Source organism: Chrysemys picta, chromosome 11 (assembly GCF_011386835.1).
Source record: "Chrysemys picta bellii isolate R12L10 chromosome 11, ASM1138683v2, whole genome shotgun sequence".
In the NCBI taxonomy this organism is placed as follows: Eukaryota; Metazoa; Chordata; order Testudines; family Emydidae; genus Chrysemys; species Chrysemys picta.
Genome location: NC_088801.1, coordinates 40,418,996 through 40,434,904, shown reverse-complemented (window position 1 = coordinate 40,434,904; position 15,909 = coordinate 40,418,996). Strand labels below are relative to the sequence as shown.

General features: G+C 44.5%; 1 protein-coding gene across 5 annotated transcripts in view; it reads right to left on the bottom strand.

Moving 5' to 3' along the window:
• Nucleotides 1-1,272, bottom strand: part of MAP3K20 (mitogen-activated protein kinase kinase kinase 20) — a 133,985-nt gene extending 132,713 nt beyond the window's left edge. Inside the window, exon 1 of one of the 5 annotated variants that reach the window (XM_065561835.1) lies at nucleotides 1,015-1,272. The gene's annotated coding sequence lies outside the window, so the exon portion shown is untranslated. Of the gene's footprint in view, nucleotides 1-168; nucleotides 309-956 lie in introns of those variants that run through there. The other 4 variants (XM_042860727.2, XM_065561834.1, XM_005300410.5 and 1 more) reach the window with 4 other exon arrangements.
• Between the last annotated feature and the right edge of the window lie 14,637 nt (nucleotides 1,273-15,909).

The following is a 15,909-nucleotide window of genomic DNA, read 5'->3' as shown; positions in this document are numbered from 1 at the left end:
AAATGTTGTTATCTTTAAAGCCAAATTTCTTATTCTGAATTGTTTGTTATATCACTGTATGCTAGCATACTCTCTCTGTCACTCACAAAACATGAATATGACTGAACACTAACAATGTAAGCCATTACACTTTAATTCAGTTCTGGGGAATTACGTATGTGCCCTTACCAAAAGCAAAACCGAATGCAAGGTTTCTGTTTTTCAAAGAAATTGGCCTTCTCTGGATGCTGGGCCCAGGACTGGGCTCCAAGGAGGAAAAGGTCAGGTCACATACCGGCATACTAAAATATCTGCAAGGACTTTCAAAGTTGCTATGGCTTACAGGGGGGACATGTCAGAACAAGAAGAGGGAACAGCAAATAGCATCCTTGTGCTGAACTCTGATTTCAGTTGAACCACTTTATATCCAGACGTCAGTGGAGTTGCACAGATTTACACGATGCAACTGAGATCAGAACCAGGACCAGCGGCCAGAGGGGGAAGCAATCATACAAAAGTTAACTGTGTGTGACTGAAAGGCCAGGCTTGCTGAGGAAGCGTAGCTCTTGCCTCCCTCGCTCTGACTGCCAATGCTGAAAGTTACAGAGGAGCAGGCCTGGACTTTTGTTCGTTCCTGGCATGGGGCTGGGATGGAGCCACAAACCCTCCAGGGCAGCGCCCTCCCGGCCCCGGGCCCTCCCCAGGGGAAAGGTGGGCTCGGGACAGAGCCGCGACCCCAGGGGCAGAACTGAAGCAGCTTGACCCCAGCCCTCTGCTGGCGCAGTGGAGCCGCAGCTCGTCACCGTGCGGGGCAGGGAGCTGGCTCCTGCGGAGCGTCTGTGCCCGGAGGCCCGCCGAGCGCCCCGTGTCCCACGCGGACCCTTGGGAGCTGCCACGGCCAGGGGCTCCCCGCCGCCAGCGAGCGCACGGCTCCGGCCCCGTGCCGGGAGCAGCCCGCAGCGCGCTCCTCTCCCTACCTTCCCCCCGGGAGCCCGGCCCGCGGTGCCCGTGTGCAGCCAACCGCGAACCACTCGCCCGGGCGCTTGCGGGGAGGCTGGAACCGGCGTGACCGCGTCTGCTGGCTGGGTGTCTCCCACGCTTCCGGTTCGCGTCCAGGAGTCAGCCCCACACCCCGCCTCCGAGTAGCCGGCTGGCACCACCCCGCGCGCTGCCCCAGCGGACAGGGGCCCGCGCTGCCCGGGCACCACGCCTGTCACACAGCCCCACCAGCGAAACCCATCAAGCGAGGAGCTAAGTCACCCCCACCAGCCCAGCCCTGAAATGAGAGACACTGAACTGTGGGGCAGAGACAAAATGGGGGCGAGAGAGAATCCTCCACATGCAGAATACGGCCAAGTAACAGCACACGGAAGTTTCAAAGCTGACAGGTCTTTAGCGGTCCCAGACTTGAGTCTTGTTTTCAAAGTGACCGTTTTCCCGGAGTTAACTAGAGCTGAGGAAAATAAGGAACCCACACTCTGGCAAGTAACCTGTACAAGTATATTAAAGCGGGCCCAGGAAGAAGTTGAGAAGCAATGTGTTGAAAAGGCAAAAATTAACAGTGACTTTTGTTTAAAGTCCATGAGAAGCAGGAAGCCTGCCAAACAGGCAGTGTGGACAACAAAGGTGCTAAAGTGGTACTCGGTCTTCACTGAAAGGCTGTACTAGGGCAGATACCCACATCTGAGCTGTACTTTTTGGGTCACAAATGGGAAGTACTGTCCAAAATTGATGTGTCAATAGAAGAGGTTTTAGAACAAATTGATAAGCCAATCAAAATAAGCCACCAGGGCCAGATGGTATTCACACACAAGTTCTGAAGGAACTCAAATATGAAATTGCAGAACTACTAACTGTAGTATGTAACCTAGCACTGAAATCAGCCTCTGTACCAGATCACTGAAACGTAGCTAATGTAACGCTGTTTTTTTAAAAAGGACTCCAGAGGAGATCCTGTCAATTTCGGCCCAGTGAGCATAACTTGAGTACTGGGGAAACTGATAGAACCTATACTAAAGAGCAGAATTATCAGACACATAGATAAACACAATTTGTTGAGGAAGAGTCAAGATGGGAAATTGTGCCTCACCAATCTTATAAGAAACATTTGTGAGAGTCAACTAGCATGTGAATAAGAGTGATCCAGTTGATGTACTGTACTTGAATTTTCAGAAAGTCTTTGATAAAGTCCTCACAAAAGTCTCTGAAAGAAATTAAAGAGCCATGGAACTAGATAGAAGGTCCTCTAATGGATCAGTAACAGGTTGAAAGACAGGAAACACAGGGTAGGAATAAATAGTCAGTTTTCACAATGGAGAGAGGTGAGTGGTGGGGTCTCCCAAGGATCTGTAGTGGGACCTGTGCTGTTCAACATATTTCCTAATGATCTGGAAAAGGGGGTCAACGATGAAATGGCAAAGTTTGCAGATGATACAAAATTATTAATTAAGTCCGAAGTAGACAGGGAGGAGTTACAGGGAGATCTCACAAAAGTGGATGACTGGGCAACAAAATGGCAGATGAAATTCAGTGTTGATAAATGCAAATTAATGCACATTGGAAAAAATAATCCCAACTATACATATATAGTGATGGGTTCTAAATTAGCTGTTCCCACTCAAAAAAGATAGCATTTTTGACTGCAGCTGCACACTGAGTGGAACTTTTTGGAAAACTAACAATATGTTAGAAAAGGGATAGAAAATAAAACAGAAAATATAATGCCACTATATAAACCCATGGTGTGCCCTCACCTTGAATACTGTGTCCAGTTCTGGTTATCCCATCTCAGAATCAAGATAGTGGAACTGGACATGGTTCAGACAAGATGATCCAGGGTATTAAATGGTGTCCATCTGAGGAGAGACTAAAAATATTAGGATTGTTCATTTTAGGAATCAGACAACTAAGAGGTGATATGACAGATCTATAAATCATGAGTGGTGTAGAAAAAATGAATAGAAGTGTGTCTATGATCCCTTTCTTACAATGGAAAAACGAGGGGCCATCCAATGAAATTAATAGGCAGAAGGTCTAATACAAAAAGAAGTACTTTTTTTTTACACAATATACAACTAACCTGTGGAACTCATTGCCATGAGATGTTGTGATTGCCAAAAGTATAACTAGGTTCAAAAAAGAACTGGATAAGTTAATGGAGGATAGGTCAATCAATGACTATTAGCCAAGATGGCCAGGAATGCCATCCCATCTCGGGGCAACCCTTACTATGGATCACTCTATAATGGCTCTATTCTGTACACTCTTTCTGAAACTCTGCCATGGGCCACTGTTAGAGACAAGATACTGGGCAAGATGGACCATGGCCTAACCCAGTGTGGCAGATTTTGTATTTGTATGCAGTCAAGCACACCTATTATCCGTCCCTCTGGCCAGGACATTTTATCCTTTCATTGATATAAATGTTAAATAAGAGGAAACTGAGCTGAAACCACTTAAGGTTGTGAATGAAGATCATGTTCCTATTACTTAAGTTTATAACTTATTATTCATATATCAATTTTCACTTTCCTGTATAGCAGCTGCACATGTTTAAAAAAACCCATACTATGGACTGAATACTACAGAGAAGCTATAGGTAAAATTTGTTTCATAGTTATAGCTTACATTGCATTAAGCCTCCTCATTTCCTCTCTACACAAAGCACAGAAATGAACATACAAATTTGGTCAGCTGTCTGCAGGTGCTGTTTGGCTCAGAAAAACATAGTTTTTCTCAATTAACAATAAATGGATAAATGGGAAACTTTATTGCAAATTGAGATTAAGCTGTCACATTTCTAAGGAGGTGACAAAAGAGTTTGAAGCAAAGAAAATTGTTTCCAGTCAGGCAATTGCATTAAGTGGGCGTGTGTGTACCAGAGGGAAGGAAGGTGTGGCCATTAAGGCATGGGACTAGGATTCTGGAGTTCTGGATTCCAGTCCTTGTTTTGCCACAGACTTCCTATGTAACCTTGAGTAAATCACAAAAGGCCTGATCCAAAGGTGCTGAGCACTCACAGCTCCCATTAAAGTTATTGGGAACTGAGACTGCTCAGCACCTCTGAAAATCAATTAATGGGATAGTAATCCTTAGAAGGGATGTTGAAAGGCTAAATTCATTAAAGGATATGAGGCATTCAGACACCGCAGTACGGGACAGAGGCAAATTGGATCTAAAATGAGGGCCAGTCCAAAGGCTCTTCCTGATTGTGTGACCCCACAAATACACCATATTGTGTTTGGTTCAAATTCTATTACAAGGAAGACGAAAACACAAAATAAAATGTTCATTTTTTCCTCCTTTTCTTTTACCCCTTCACACTCATTACAGCTGTTGCAGAAAGCTATAGTTAAGATTCCAACTCATATTGTAGCATAGCTTTTAAGTAATGTATAAACATTTTTCTCAATATTATTCAAGAGAACAATATGAAAATAGCATCATATTTGAAATAACTAGATTCTCTGGAACCACAGTGGTAAAGCTTGTGATGAAGCTTGTGAGAGCTGGGGACAAAGCATGCTCAGTGAGAGGATCTGCCTATGGAACAATCTTCCAGAGCAGATCAAATGAATCCAGTCTGACCATCTTTAGGAGACCTGCAAAACCTTCCTCTTTGAGAAAGCCTTTCCACCATGAGTGACAGTACAAACACCTCCTTATGTTCCCAACTCACACCCCAAAACAAACAAACCTTACCCCAAGGAGAGTTTTGACCCTGAAAAGCGCCAAAGGGTATGTCTGTGCTGCAATATAAGCCCCAGCTCAGACTCAGGCCAAATCCCGCTTCTGTCTGCACACAATTCTGTCTGACTCAGGACCAGGGGGGGTTCAAGCCCACATTCCATTATTCTGCAGTGTGGATGCAGCTCAGGCCTGCCCCCCCCCCAACTCTGGTCCTGAGAGTCCACCAATGTGTTCTTTGTCCTCTCTATCCCAAGAGTATCAATCAACTCCCAGGAAATGGAAGCCCCCTTCCTTGTTCATGTACAGCAGCTCAGCATTTAACCTTTCCATTTTATTCTGATCACTGAGCTGCAGACATAGTGCAGTTGCCATGGCCCCCAACTGGAAGAAGTCCTTTGCCAAGCTGGCTGCTTCCTGGTCATTTTTGGTAAGAGTTCCAGGAACAACCACATGTACCAGGAGGTAGGAAAGAAGCTGGTGGCACTGGGGATTCACCAGACTGATGACCAGTGCAGAGAGTGGATAAAACTAGGAAAGCCAGGGATGAGAACCACACCTCTGGGAGCCCACCGTCATCCTGTCCCTTTTACAAGGAGTTTGGATGCTGGATACTGCACAGAGCCAATAGTGCTTCATGATGGCCTGGTTAGCCAGGATGGCAACCCTCTGTCCCGAATCCAGTATAGGACTGGAGGGGAGCCAGAAGACACCAGCTAGCCAAGTGACTCTAGTACTGGAACCGGGCTCTAAGGACGCTTTACCGCTGAAGCAGCTGCAGCACATCCTGTGTTCTTACTCGGAGGAGCTTTTTGATGCCCCGACCAAGGAGCAGCCTGCCACAGAACTGAGAGCAGAAATGGAAGGGACAGAACTTTTTTTTATTAGAAACTTGCACATTCTTGCTAAAATGTGCCAGGGTTTTAAAAATAAGAACCTCAGATTGCCTTTCCTGTTAGTACACCAATCCATACTAACACAGCAATGTAACAAGCCGCCAGCAAACATGTAGTCCATTTAAGCTAAAAGTAGTATATAGTGTGACAAATCATTTGTCTGAAATATGGCTGGGGGGTTGGATGCTGTCCAGAAATGTGCTGGGGATGGTGGTGGTATAGCTGTGGAGTTCTTTACAAGTCTATTAGCATGTGTGTTTGCATGCAGCCATAAAAGGCTGTATCGAAAGCCATGGGGAGACAGGAATCCATTCAGATGCTAACAAAGCATTCTGTTGATTGTCCCATGAATTTTGCCCAATCCTGGGTGCTGATAACTGCAAACTTTTCCAATAGCAGGAACTCCAGATAGATAGCCACATTTCAGGGAAGGGCGTATTTTCCAGGGCCACCTTCATAGCTGATCAGGCCATAGCACTTGTGTGTGTGCTGTTCAGTCACCTTAAGTTTGACTACTTTGATGACATAGATGGCTAGCTTGCCACCAGAAGCTTGTTTTATTACTGGTTGTGGTGTTGGTTTATTACTTGGTGTTCTAGTGGCAGCTGGCCTGCCTGGCAATACTTTAATATTGTTATTTTTGTAATATAAATAAAGGATTTTATTTTATTAAGGAAGTTTATTGCCATCACTACATGGCATCTTATAATGTGCATTTTGAATACTAAAGATAAGTACAGGGTAATTGTATCCAAACACAATTTCTCAATGCATCAATGTATATCAATCAATAATGTAAATGCACAGTTCCACCCCAACATTACATTAACGGTCATGTTATCCAAAATAAAAATTCATGACAATCAAAACCCTCTATTTACTGTGTACAGTGACAGTGTACTGCCCATGCCCCCCGGATTTCATTGTATGTGACAGTACCTCATTTACTGCAAGCATTGCTGTACAGAAACATTCTAACTTACTATTCTCCTTCTTCCATCGGCCCATGCAAGTCCATAATGTGGGAGCACAGAGCATCCCTGATTTCCTTTGCCCAGGTGCATTCTGCTCCAGCTATGTTCTGAGCACTTTATGGTTGAGTGTACTGATTCAGCAATCCATTACTGTCATAGGTCCATTCAGGGACAAATGGTTCACCTTTGTCTTCACAAAGATTGAGATGAGCACAGCAAGCCACAATAATACGAACAGCCTTGATGACACAAGAATCCAAACCAGTCTATAGACAGCGCCAGTGGGATTTCAATCTGCCAAACATACATTCAGCCACCATTCTATTAAGACTTCTTTTGCCAGACCTTCTGAAATCACTATATGGTTTCATAAGCCAAGGCAAAAGAGGTTACACGGGGTCCTCGTCGGGGGCTGGCTGTGTGCTCCGGGCTGGCAGTGCTGTCTGGTGGCAGTACTCTGAATCATGATACCTAATGGTGAGAGTCCAAGGGTCGATTTCTCTGGCTGTTACAGCTCAAGGTAGTGTCACCTACTGGCAAGAGTCCAAAGGCTGCTCCACCTAGCAGCTACAGTTCAGGGTAGTGTTGCCCACTGGTGAGACTAAGGGGGTGGCAGGGGAACCTGGGCTCACCCTACTCCACCAGATTCTGACGCAGGGCCCTTCGACACTGTAGCCCTTGTACAGGGCTTAGAGCCTGATACCCCTAAACACTCTCCCTAGGTCACTTTCTACCCTTGTTCCAGTCCCTCCAGCGGCATCTTGGACTGGACCTGGAATCCCTCCTGTTTCCTGCTGATCCATGTCCTGAGTCTCCTCCACTGGCAATGGCAAGTCAGCACCTTCAGCTCTTGCAGTCAACAGGCTTCCAGTGGCTTGGCTATGAGGTCCTGGTGGCTTCCCGGCAAGAGGCTGCAGCATTTGTCTGCTCTCCTCCACAGTCAGCCGAGACTGAGCTGATTTGCTCCCTTTTAAATGCTTCCTCCACTGGGAGCATGCCCAGCAGAGGTGAGGGGGTGTGATCTCTTGGGCCCAGAGCAGCTCTTTAATCCTCATCTCACCAGTGTGGGGTTGGTACACCCCATCACAGTCCCCCAGAATAATGGTAGGGACAGTAACTCCAACCTGCCATGAAGGTAGACTCTTGATCAGCAGAAAATCCTGGCATCATGAACCTCTCCAATGCAGCCTGCACTGGTGTTCATAAATTCACTCCACAAGGTCATGCGTAACAATGGAGCAGTACCTTTGTGGTTAATGTACTCATTTTCAATCTGAGGAGGGCAAACTAATGGCACGAGTCCCATCAATGACCCTGGCACAGTGAAGAAAGCCAGCAGTTACTTCAGGAATATTGTTTATGCCCAATACCGCTGGGTAAAAGGCTGTTTGCCTCAGAAATCTCCATCATCACTTCACTCACAGTTGACTTTCCAACACCAAGCTGGTTAGCAATGGACCTGTAGCCATCTGGAGTAGCCAGTTTCCAGACGTGCTTCTGGACCAATATGGCTGCCCTCATGCATGTGCCATTATGCTGGAGGGTTTGGGCAAGCTGCTCACAAAGCTCCAGAAATGTACTTTTTTTCATGTGAAAGTTCTGGACCCACCGCTGGTCATCGCAGGTCTGCATGATGATGTGATCCCACCAGTCTGCATTTCTGGCCCTGCTCCAGAAGTGGCAGTCTACATAGGGAGCATCAGCGGCTATACTGAGTCACAAGCAGCATCAGCCAGTTTGAGTCTTCTGTGTCTGTATTGTCCTCCTCCCCCTACTCCATCATTAGTACTGCCTTCTGAGAGTCAGAAAATACCACCAAAATGTCTATCAGCATCTCATGGAAGCTCAGTCTGTTCCCTGAAACAGGAGCGAAGCCCATGCAAGAGAAATTCTTCAGCTGGTGGCTTCTCCATGTTGCTGGCTCTGGTTGCTGGGAGAGGGCAGATAAAATGATGTTTCAGCAGGATGTGTGACGTACTGTGACAACTTGCTGTGATGTGTGAGGGTCAAGTTTTCCCACACTGCACCACAAAGGGCTAGAGCAGCCACATTTTGGAAGGGTGCTAGGTAATCTGGAATATGATTGGTTGGACTCAGGTCTTCATACCCCAATGTGATGCTGGAACCCTGGTGTGGTGCCTGGGCTCAAAAATTCTTAACAGAGGGTCACCAATGACTGCACAGAAGCTCAAGTCCTGGGCCTTCAAACCCAGGGTCCGTGGACTCAAGTCCCACTAACCCTGGTCTTACGTTACAGTGTAGACATACCCAGAGACTCTATGAAGTCCACTAGGGACTTTCCTATTGCTAGTGATTTTACATGGAAGGAGCTGAGGTACTACAGTGACAAGCGAGAGTATAAAATCCTAACATGATAGACAGACAGACTTGCTTAGCCCTTCATTCTCTGGCAAAAGGTAAATTGCGTTTCATGCAATGAGTTCTATTACTCTCTGTGATATATGTTAATGTGTCTTGAATGAGATACCTAGCTTCTGCCTGCTCTGTGTAGACATGAAAAAGCCCACCTCCCTTTTGTATAAGAGCACGTGTTTGCTGAGACATCCTGGGCTCCCTCTCCTTCTTGCTCAGTGAGCTGTGTGACTTTTGTCTGCCTGGTTGATGCCATACATTCCAGAGGTAGCTGCCTTTCAATCAGGGCCGGCTCCAGGCACCAGCCCAGCAAGCAGGTGCTTGGGGTGGCCAAGGGGAAGGGGTGGCACGTTGGGCTGTTCGGTGGCAATTCAGCAGCGGGTTCCTCTCGGAAGGAAGCACCTGCCGCCGAATTCTCGCCAAAGAAGAAAGCGGCGCGGTGGTGCTGCCGCTGGAGTGCCGCCAATTGCAATTGCGATCGTGGCTTTTTTTTTTTCCCCTCCGCCGCTTGGGGCGGCAAAAACCCTGGAGCCGGTCCTGATTTCAATGGTGCTCTGTGTATACAGGCTTGATGAAGAAATTGCTGGACGAGGTTCTATGGTCTGTGCCATGCAGGAGGTCAGACTAGTTGGTCATAATGGTTGCTTCTGGTCTTAAAATCCATGAATCTATACATTTTGTGAAGTGTTTCCTGATCTCTTGGGCTGAAAGGCATTATATATTACTACAGTACATTAAAAAAACCATGATGAACTATAAAGAGATGTACAATATCACATGGAATCATATACATTCATTGTCCATCAAAATGATTCACGAAGCTGTATGGTATTGAAATGAATCACAAAGAAACGGACAGCATACTGAACAGGTGAATCAGGTGATTATGAATTACAATGGTTTCACATATAAAAATGTCCTTTACCCAGGATATTTTATTTATCTGGAGTCAATCAGAAAAATAAAACAGTGATGAGCAAGCTTACATATGTGGGGGCAGGAGTGAAGAATATTTCTAATGGTGTAGCTCAGTGATTACCCTCATCCTTATGGTGTAGCTCAGTGATTCCCTACATCCCATCAAGATCCTAAACTCATGAGTTTTATATCTATATGAGACTGCTGGGAAAGTCAACATGTACACATGGGTTGCAGTGTCTCTGATACCCTACCCTGCTCTATCATATCCAACCTTGCCAGGGCAATGAAATGAATGCTCCAGTGTGTACAGGACACTGTGACCTGGATGAGGGCTACTTGGCTGTAGCTTACTCTAGATCATCAAAACTGAGATATTGTTGGTAGGTTTGGTGAAACCACCAGAAAATAAATGATCAAGAATTATATTGTGCTGCATTGGATAAACCAGAGCTAATAGCACATGCAGATCACATGAAACTCATGTTCTGAGAGAGGAGAGGTGCTGTATATTTAATATTTTAAATACAGTGAGTAACATGTTTATCCTTTCTGTCTAGGCAATTGTCAGTTATTCAAATGATTTGAAAATATATTTAAATATGAAATCTTTTGACTCATTGGCAATTGCCTCAGACAACTTTGCCCATGCTATTCCCTTCAGAGGCCTTGTGACGGGGTTCCCTGTCCAGCACGGGGTGAATGGCAATTTGTTGTAGAGCCAAACAGCCTAGGAGTCAGAGTCAACAGCGGTCCCCTGACTCCCTGGGCTGTAAGGCCTAGCAGCTAGAGTCACAAGCAAAACCCTGACTCCCAGGGCAGTGAGGCCTAGGGGCTAGAGTCAGTAATAACACTCTGACTCCCAGGGCAGTGAGGCCTACCAGCCAGAGTCAGTAGTAACACCCAGACTCAGGACAGTGAGGCCTAATGGCCAGAGTCAATAGATTTGCCCTTGTCCACAGGGCGGTTAGGCTTAGTGGCTGGAGTCAATAGGGTTGGGCAGCCTCCTGAGGTGGGGGTGGCCAGGGTAGGGAGATCCAGGCCCTCCCTGCTCCACCAGATCTCAGCGCAGGGCCCTGGTAGTGACAAGTGGGCTCACCAGTTAGTCAGCAGGGACCCACCCGAACACACTGACTGTTGTAGGGACAATGGCTTGTCCCTCCTTGGGGCTACTTCCTACCATGACTCCTGCAGTCCTGGTCTAGACATCTTTTGGGTCTTTGGTCTCCTCAGGCTGTGCTGGTCCCAGGGCCCCCATCTCTGAGTGGCTCCTCCATTCTATGCATCCGAAGAAGTGGGCTGTAGCCCACGAAAGCTTATGTTCAAATAAATGTGTTAATTTCTAAGGTGCCACTAGTACTCCTGTTCTTTCCTCAGGTACAGTAACTCCTCACTTAACTTTGTAGTTATGTTCCTGAAAAATGCGACTTTAAGTGAAACGATGTTAAGCGAATCCAATTTCCCCATAAGAATTAATGTAAATGAGGGGGTTAGGTTCCAGGGAAATTTTTTTCACCAGACAAAAGACTATATTATATATACACACACAGTATAAGTTTTAAACAAACAATTTAATACTGGTACACAGTGATGATGATTGTGAAGCTTGGTTGAGGTGGAGGAGTCAGAAGGTGGGATATTTCCCTTACTGCTAAATGATGACCTAGCAATTGGCTGAGCCCTCAAGGGTTAACTCTTTCTCTACACAAGGCAGCAGGATTGGAGGGAGATATGCGCATTTCCCTTAAGTACACTGCCTTGTTAATTAGATCAGCTTGCTAAGACGCAGCTGCTGCAAGCTCCCTCCGTCCTGAGGCCTGGTCTGTCCCCCCTGCTCTATGGAAGATGGGGTAAACAGGGTGTAGGAGCAAGGGGAGGGGGACACCCTGAATTAGCCCCCCCTCTTCCTTCCCTCCCCCTGCACAGCAAGCAGGAGTCTCGGGGAGCAGCTCCAAGGCAGAGGGCAGGAGCAGCACCTGGCAGTGGGGGGAGGGACACAGCTGAACTGCAGGCAGCTGCTGCACAGGGAACTTAGGGGAACGGGGAGCTGATAGGGGCCTGCTGGTCCATCCTGGTTCCAAGCCCCACCAGCTATCTGTAAGGGGCTGCTCTTCCTGCAAGCAGTGGACAAAGCAGGCAGCTGTCAAACGACGTTAGAAGGGAGCATTACACAACTTTAAACGAGCATGTTCCCTAAATGATCAGCAACATAACAATGAAACAACGTTAACCAGGACGACTTTAAGTGAGGAGTTACTGCACCTGGGCATCAGCCTGGGTCTTGATGTCTCTGGCTCCCGCAGTCTGGAGCCTGCAGCATGCGTCCTTCCTCTCTGGCGGCTAGTCCAGACTGAGCTAGGTTGCTCCCTCTTATACCTCCCTTGAGCATGCCCAGTAGGAATGTGGGAGTATGGCTTCCTTTGCCCACAATGAGGATTTAACCCTTCTCTGTCCAGTGCGGGGTGAGTGCAACCCACCAGAGTCCTCTTGTCTTTGACATTTTCTCCCCAGTAACATATAGACATAGTGAGATTTAGAATTTCTAACTCTACATCCTGATTATAGAAAGGAATATGCCAAATGTTCCACTAGTGCACAAACGACAAAAATCCTAGCAGGAATATTTTTTATAGTGCACAAGCATGATGTTCTTCATCAGCAATTTTATTAACACGCTGCTATATATAATATGTAATTGCACCAGCTATATACTGAGTGAATGAGAAGTCCTTTGGCAATTATGGGTATATGATGCAGTATTGACAACCCCAAGTGTTAAAAATCATGAGTCAGGCCTCCAAAATGATGAAGTTGGCTTAAAGCTGATTTAAAAATACATGTTGGGTTCTTTTCCTTTGCTTTTTGGTTTTTGAATCTTTGGGCTAAACGTGGGTCACATTTTCAAGTTTTTTACTGTAATCATAAGGGCTAGAAACTTCCTTTTTTAAAAAAATGAAAGCTGAGATTTTGAAATGAAAGCTAGGAACTCTTTTTTTAAACCACAAGACATGATAACAGGAGAGTTGGCAATACAGAGTAAGGGCTGTGGAAAGGGATTAGTTAGTGTCTGTACAAATTTCAGGTTATTCTGGGTGTCACACATTTGCCTTGATTCTCTTTTCATTTACACTTGTGTAACTATTGATTTCGATGGAAGTACCCCTGATTTAGACTAGAGAGAGAGAAGAATCAGGCCCAGCGTCAGGCAATCAGGACCTTACCCTAATATGGGATATGCTAGTGCAGACTCCTCCACCTGTGGTGCCCCACTGACAGTGTAACAGGCGAAAGAGAACACGTTTAAAATAAGAAACACATCACACAAATTGGCAGGGTGACTAATGCAAGCGTAGTACCTTTGTCTGCTTTTAACCCATGTTTGTTAATTGACTCAGTTTAAAGTTGCCAGGATCCATTTAAATTGTCGTTTGAAGTCTCCTTGCCAGCCTGAGTATGCAGTGAAGCCTCGTTGCCTTCCCTCTGCCTCAGGGAGACTAGAGGAAGAGGAATCCTGCTCAATAATTTTCAGGAATTTTCCTTCAAATCAGGATCAGTATTAAGATTGCCACCGATAGCCTGTATTCTATATCAGTGGCTTTCAACCTTTCCAGACTACTGTACCCCTTTCAGGAGTCTGATTTGTCTTGCATACCCCCAAATTTCACCTCACTTAAAAACAACTTGCTTACACAATCAGACATAAAAATACAAAAGTGTCACAGCACACTATTACTGAAAAATTGCTTACTTTCTCATTTTTACCATATAATTATAAAATAAATCAACTGGAATATAAATATTGTACTTACATTTCAGTGTATAGTATATGGAGCAGTATAAGCAAGTCATTGTCTGTATGACATTTTAATTTGTACTGACTTTGCTAGTGCTTTTTATGTAGCCTGTTGTAAAACTAGGCAAATATCTAGATGAGTTGATGTACCCCCTGGAAGACCTCTGAGTACTCCAGGGATACACATACCCCTGGTTGAGAACCATTGTTCTATATTGCCTGGAACCCTTTGCAAGAAACATGGGGGGCTTTCTTGTCTGGGAAGCTGTAGTGCAGTCATATGTCCCCTTGCATGACTGCTTAGTTCAGAACTAAAGGAGACCCTACGTGGTGACTCTAGGGAGCATAGGCTGTATTAAGTCTTTCTGTGAGCCAGAGTCAGAAAGCTCTACCGAGTTGTCCATGTCCTACTGAGCTCAGTAAAGAATCCTCTTCCCAGCAACGACAACCCATTCCTGTCTCTTCTGTACCATAAGGGACACCACTAAGGATTTCTCCACCAATCCTCAACCGGTTTATACACCCCATCAGTTTGTGATATTAACTGAAAAAAATCCAGTTTGACTCAATGGGTGAAATCCTGGCTCCACTGAAGTCAATAGCAAAAATCCTCTTGATTTTAGTGGGGCCAGGGTTTTACCCTTTATTCTTAATCCACATTGCTGGGGGCATTGAGGAAAAAGGAAAATATAACCTTGTAGTAAAGGAGAAAGTCAGCTTGACTCACCCAGCTCCTGGATATTTTCTCTAATTCTTTCATATTATTTATCTACAGTTTTTAATATTACAGAGAAAAACAAGTGACTTGAGAGTGAAAGTTATTAATTGAGCTTAATGTACAAATATGTCAGCATTTTAAAAGGTTATTATTTACATTGCAGATAATAAAGTGCAAAGATGTACATGCATGTTGTGGTAGGTACATTATGTGTGTTTTGGTATATTTTTTATAATTTTCTGTTCTGTACATAGGTTAATGGTGTGCTCTGTGCATATGTATTTTCTACATTTATTTTTCAGTTTATAAAATGTGCTTATCCTATTCTCTAGGCACATGCTCACTATAAACACACACACAAACTTTACAAAAGAGCTAATATCAATAACAATAAGATAAAAAAATCAAGAAATATAGACAAATGTTATGTGAGAAAATTACAGTAATCTTTACTGTACTTTTTTTTTATGGGCATCTCTTTTAGCTGATCGTTTTACTCAGCTGTAATCTAGCATCTTGTACTCTGGTCAGTTACCATTTTGTTACATATTTTTAATCATATATATAGCCCTCATGCTATTTCTGATATTAAATTTTGTGGTCCAATAGACTTAATTTGCTGTTCTAATTTCAGAGAAGTTTTCCCCCCAAGATGTGCTACAGTTTAACAGTGTTCTTTGTTTTAAATCTATACTGAATTTATCATTGCTTTATCCGGTTGCATTCTCTAATCTGCATTAGTGCAAGCAACAATCCATTGATTCCCCACCCATCTTCTTTTTCCAATAGGCTGCGTAAATTTGAGCTCGGATATAAGCAGGAGTAATTCCACTGGCTAAGTATCAGATTTTATCATCTGCTAAGAACTACCAAGGGAAGATCAAACAAAGATCATTTAACAGCTTATGTTTTAAAGCATCATACTGTTTCATACATCATTTAGTATATTTTGACTCAATATTTAGTATATTAGCTTTCCCTGGCATGTAACAGTAGCCAGGTCATGTGACCTTGGGCATAGATTCTACATGAATTAAATTGGAAAGATTATCTCTTATTAGTGGGCTACTTGCTTTCAATTTTTTGTTTGTCCAATGCACAACACTTTGAATAGTGATGTAATAACACCTTATAAATCAGTTTTTTCACCATGGGTTTACAGATGAGCTGTCAATAGAAAAAGGGACACAATTGAGTACAGCAATTGTCTCTGATATATCTGTTCAGGTACATAATGTCAGCTGGTCCCTTGAAATATGTGTTAACTATTTATGCTAAACAATCTGTTCCACCTTGTATTCAGCTGTGATACTCAGTAAGTTTCCCAGATCTGAAGAAGAGCTCTGTGTAAGCTCGAAAGCTGGTCTCTCTCACCAACAGAAGTTGGTTCAATAAAAGATCTTACCTCATTGTCTCTCTAGTATCCCGGGACTGACATGACTACAACAACACTGCATACAATCCTTTACCATGTACTTAAAAATAGGTGAGCAGAAAAGTCAGTAAAGCAGTAATAGCAAAGAACCAGGTTTTTCAAAAAGTGCCATCATATCCGTATTTAGCAGTTAGAAT